We start from the raw sequence: 5,804 nt of genomic DNA, 5'->3' as shown, positions 1-5,804 counted from the left end.
TATCCAACACATGTATAACTTGCTACTTACACATACAAGATATTTACAAAGTTACTAATTCCCACACATGCAGAAAGTTGGAGGGAAAAAGATATTCGTGCATGAATCTTACTTGTAGTTTGCCGAACTGAGTCTCGGAGAGCTTATCCATGAGGCAGACTTTGGAGACGAGTTGTCCCGTCCACGCAGCGGCTCTTACTTCCAAGTCGTTGTTAACGATATCACCAACATCAAGTGAATCTAGATACAATATCTGCATGCACAAAAAGAGCATATTGAACACCAAAAAAAGGATAGTCAGGTCTTGAGAAAAAAGAAAAAGAGAGACTGAAAAATGAAAAAGACAAGGTGCTACAAGTCTAGTGTCCATACGGTAAGGAAGAAGAGGCACCCGAACACAAACTTTCGCTTCCCAGACATAAACTTTGCAATTCCTTTAATGAGTCTGTCCACTACTAGTTTGCACCAGTTGTATCCTTTAATCTCTTCGGTGATTGAAATGGAATGGAAAGCCCTCACACACAACTTTGGGCTTGATGTTGGGCACAAGAAGGTGCTAATTTCAAACATTAGCCAAACATTCAACCATTTGTCATCTATTGATTTTTTTCCCTCACCAGACAACCATTTTTCAACTTCTACAAATGATGGTGCCTTATGATCATTCACATGGCCGAAAACTTGATAGAACTCAGTGAATGTATCAGAATAACTCTTCTTTTCATAAACGATAGAGTTCGGGCCCATTGGTAACTCGGGCACTCGTTTAACAGCTTTATCGTCCACCTTTATTGTCCCCTTGTATGGGATCACCAACTCGGACTTGTTGATGTCGAAATTGTTAACTAGCCAAGTTGACAACTTCTCAGGAACAATGTTGCACTTGATTTCAAGGAGTCCCTCAAACCCAACACTTGCAATTCGCTGTTTCTGATTACCCTTGAGATTTTCATTGATCTTGCTCAGTCTTTTCGCTGATCCTTTTTTCCTTATATCCTAAAAGAAGAAACGAAGCATTTAATGAGTTTGCACACAATTCATGAATTCAAACTGGTTAAAAAAAGATTCATACAAGCTACCACATAATTCATGTATAAAGCTGCTAGAGCGGACATACTACAAGTTAACCATAAGAAGAAGAAAAAAGGATTCATGCAGCATAGTTTTTCTGCTCTGAATGATACCTGCTCTGCATGCTTTCTTCCTTCATCAACTTCTGTCGTTTCATCATTCACTACACTGCCTCTAGAAGTACCCTTGTCTGCTCTAGAAGTAGCCCTAGTCGTTCGCTTTGGAGACGGGGCTGTATTAGTAGCTTCAATATTGCGTTTCTGGGCCATGCTATAAAAAAAGTGCATAAAGAAAATGTGTCAGACAAAATAATAACCCCCATGATAAATAGAATAAGTTGCTGCGAAAGGGATGAATAAGTTGCTGGAAAAGAAATCAAGCTGCTACGTGGGTTCAGAGAAAAAAACAAAGTTCAGTGGGTCCTAGTGTCAACAAATCATCCTCTGAAAATAATAACCCCCAGTTGAATAATAACCCCCCATGATAAACAGAATAAGTTGCTGCATAGAGAATGAATAAGTTGCTGGAAACAAAAATCAAGTTGCTACGTGATCATAGAACTAAGCAAAAATAATTTATTCAAGATAGCATCACAACTGTGACTACTCTCAAGAATCATATAGAGTAGGGCTATGGCAAAAATCGGGTCAATATGATAAACGCCTAGGTCTGTGTCATCCAATATTGCTGCTAGAATCACTGCTGATGCAACAAAAACATGATTCCAATGATCACACAATGAATGCTCATCCACTGAAAACCATAGCCGATATTTATGGATTTCCAATTTCTAATGAATACTAAACAATCAATTTTGGCTCCAGTAAAAACATGATTTCAATTTCTAACGAACACTAAACAACCTCAGAAATCTAGCATCATGAAGCATCATATCAATTTCCAGTAAAATCATGATTTCAATTTTCGCCGCAGCAGAAGCATCATGAAGCCGCCCATTCGTTTTATGGCCAAGGAAACACGATTTTCCTTCCAGAGGCTGATCATAATTCCAGCAGCAGTAGCCACAGTCGCTGCGGGCACACAGCCAGGGCCTTTGTCCGCAACCAAGACACCCCATTCACTGTAGTGTTGCATCTTATGCTGTTCAAGGAAATGGGCAGACCTATAGCTCCGCATAAAAGAACCCTTCTAACTGCCCTGCAACTGTGGTTGCTGTTCTGCCTCAACCTCCAGCTACTCTGCTCCTATGGCCTCTAATGAATACTAAACAATCAATTTTGGCTCCAGTAAAATATTTCGGTTTTGGTTGTCTACTGGAACCTACTCTAACATCCTCTTGGTGTCTCATGGTGCTATATGTTTTCCTTGAAAAAAAAACACAAAAATGATACAAAGTTGCCACACAATTTGATACAAAATTGCCTTAAACAAAACAACTAGGCAGAAAAAAAATTGGAGAATAGAGAGTAGTCACCGTGATTTCCCAGCAGGGGGAAGTGGTGCCGTGCCGGGCGCTGCCCTCATCGGGGAGTTGGCGCCTCCCCCACGACTCGACGCCCTTGTTCGCGGGCGACCCGCGACTTCATTCGCTGCGTCCTCATCGGATCCTGGGTCCGCGGAGGTGGAGGAGGTAGTCGGCCTAGGACCCCGCATCGCAAGCGCCTTCCTCCATTGACGCAAGCCGCCGGTGCCGCCGCGGCCAGCACCTCCCGGCAGGGCCTCCTCTCCAGCGCCGCTGGCGGATGTTCCCGCCATGCCGCCTCTGCCGCTACTCCTCGCAGCCGCCTCCGCCGTTGCTCCCCGCTCGAGATCCACCTGAGCAGGGGCCTCTGCAAACCCCCGTCGGGTCCTCCCGCCGGTCCGCCAACCTCCGCCGGCAGCACCTCCGCGCGAAGCGGCGGCAGTTTGCCCGTAGGAGCAGGGCGATGCGGGATGAGGAAACAACCCTGGATCCGGATTTGGAATGGGGGGAGGGGATGTCGGGGCGAGTTGATGGGCCGGTTTGGACGCGGCCTGCTGGGCTGGGCGGTCGCGCGCTCGCCGTGGGGCGCGACCAGTCGTTCCTTAGCATTTTCCTTTGGCAATGTCGTTGGAGAGTTTTTACTACACGCACATGCAAGGCCGAGAGTGGAATTTCAGTTTTTTTTTGACGGGTGAGTCCGAGATCGTGTCTCGTGGGCTGTAGGCCCATTCAAGAATCGAGCCCGCTGCCGCCGCGTCCGGCCTAATTGGATGGAAAACCTAAACAGTCGTGTGGTGTGAGCCTTTTTTCATTTTTATATTTAAAAAATTAAAATTTGAAAATATATGGCCGTTCCAAGAAATTTCAAAAATGGGCCCCTGTCGCCCATGGGGAGGGCGACAGCCCCCTGTCGTCCAGGCATGGGGCGACAGGCCTTTTTTTAAAAAAAAATTTACAAACCGGTCCTCGATCAGCGCGGCGCGGGGGCTCGGCGGCCGGGGGGGCCTGCCCCCCCTCGGGCGACAGGGTCCCCTCCTCTATATAAGCCCCTACCCTCATTTCCTCCTCATTGGAACGGTCATATATTTTTGAAATTTTAATTTTTTTTTTAAATATAAAAATAAAAAAAAGGCGCCTGTGTGGAACGGGCCGTTTCTGTTGTATGGCCCGTTGTGAAGGAACTCCGGAATTTGCAAAACCAAAAAGGAACAGAAAATTGAAGCCCGGGAAAACTGTATAGATGTTGAGTAGTATACAGTTGGCATATATACCTCGAAATATGTTTTTAAGAACTTAGCAGGAGGGCTATCGATAAAGAAGTAAAGAAAAAGACTCAAATTTAAGCAAACAATGGCCACCCCAAATAGCTTCAAACGGAAAACAGCAACAAACGACAAATCTCAGAACACAGATTTCTTCTAATTTTTTCATTTGCTAGAACAGATAGTTGTAACAACTATGAAATTTGCTCAGTCCCAGGTCCCACCGAGACTGGCCTTAAAGATTAGCTATTACTTTCCAGGCTCCAGAATCAGCACTGTCAGGCATTTTTGGGACTTGCAGGACTGATTTGTCCCGCCTACCAAACAATGAAACAAGGCAGTACTATGGCCTAGCTAGTCCAGATATTTGTTCTCCGCCACCGCCACCACCACCACCCACTTGTTCATTCCCCAGCATCCCGTTCCCTCCTCACACTTCAAAGGCGGCGCGCGCGTTCGGTTCACCTGGCGTCCGACGAGGAGTCCTGTCCAATCTTCCGGCCACTCCAACAATCCATAGCCGCCGTAGCACCACGAGGCGGCAATCATCTGATCTGAAGAATGATAGAAAAAGGAAGCCTGGTCCATGGGCAACTGGGCATCATGGACATGGACTACTACAAAATTCACCAGATGATCGCATCCTTCCATACGGAAATGATTGTCCCGCTGTGCATCCACGTCACTGCTTGCAAGAGCGTGTGCAAGTGCACTGAACTGCCGCGTCACCTGCCAATAAAAACGGGCACCCGCCAGCAACCAAAAAACTTCGAAATGATGATGAAATGATGAACACAACACAGGCAGCGGTGACGCCGACGCAGTACTTGTTCCCAACGCCATTTTCATGGCGAGCCGTGCCATCGGCGGATCGCCATTACGCCACGGGTCTCGCCGCATAAACACCCGTCAGCCTCGGCCTCGTTCCAATCAAAATCAATCCCACGATGACGCGCGAGCTGCGACCTACCACTAACAACAGACTAAACGGTCGCCATTGCCGGACGTTCTCCCTGTCGATGCTGCTGTTCTTGTTGATCCAATCATCGGCGGCGTCGGAGCCCGGCCAAAGCCGGCGGTCGCCGTCGCGGCGCCCAGGCTGCCGCCGCTGGCCCAAATGCGGTGACCTATCGATCGATGAGCTCGTCGCCTCTCCGCTGACGTACCACCAGCCGACTAAGTGGTAGGTTTGACATTTATATACATGGTCATGGACCATACCGCATCCATTCGATCGATCCGGTTAGAGTCTCCGGCCCCGGCCGGCCCGTGCCGTCAGACGCCACGCCGGCCTCTTCCTCTGTTGCCACAATAATCCCCAATTCTTTTTAGCGAGTCAGAGACGAGTGATCTGAAATCCCAGCTGCTCCGGTCCGTCACCCGCCTGCGCTCTTGGCTCCAGTTGGCCCCTTTTTTCCCTTTTTTTTAGAAAAAAAAACAGGTTCCGGTTGATTTTGACCTGCAACTCGTCTGCCGCGACCGCGAGCCGTTGGCCGTTGCCCATGCGGCCATGCCTGGCAGCAACTTGCTTGGTGTCATCTCAAGAGCTTGCAAGTGCAGGTTCGGTGAGCCAGTGGCAGCGTGCGTCCAGTACTCCGGTGCCGGCCGGCGTCGAGGTTTATCCGTGTGTTCGCGCGGTCTCGCCTTGGCCACCAGACGCCGGCCGGCCGCGTGTCCTGATCCCGCTGTCGACCGCCGGCCGCCGCTTGCTCGTGTCGCCGTCGGGTGGTGATTGCTCGGAGATTCATGTAAGCATGGACGGCGATGTTGACGTCGCGCTTATTGCGCTGCGCCTCGCCGGAATTGATTGCTGCAGTGCTCGCTTCGCCGTCGACGCCGCCGTGGTCTCTGACCCTCTGATCAGACCGCCACCGGAGACGCTTTCTGGATTCTGAGACTTGGGCGGCAGAGATCGGATTTGTCAGCGAAACCGCTCCTCCCTCGGAATGAAATCCAGCCGAAACAGTGTGCCGCGCTACGCCATGTCATCCCATCTCGGAAACCCCTAACGCGCACTAGCTAGAAGCTATACCCAGCTCGGCGCCGCA

This window comes from Panicum virgatum, chromosome 9K (assembly GCF_016808335.1).
Source record: "Panicum virgatum strain AP13 chromosome 9K, P.virgatum_v5, whole genome shotgun sequence".
NCBI lineage: Eukaryota > Viridiplantae > Streptophyta > Magnoliopsida > Poales > Poaceae > Panicum > Panicum virgatum.
The sequence above is the reverse complement of the archived record's forward strand: the minus strand, read 5'-3'. Positions refer to the sequence as shown.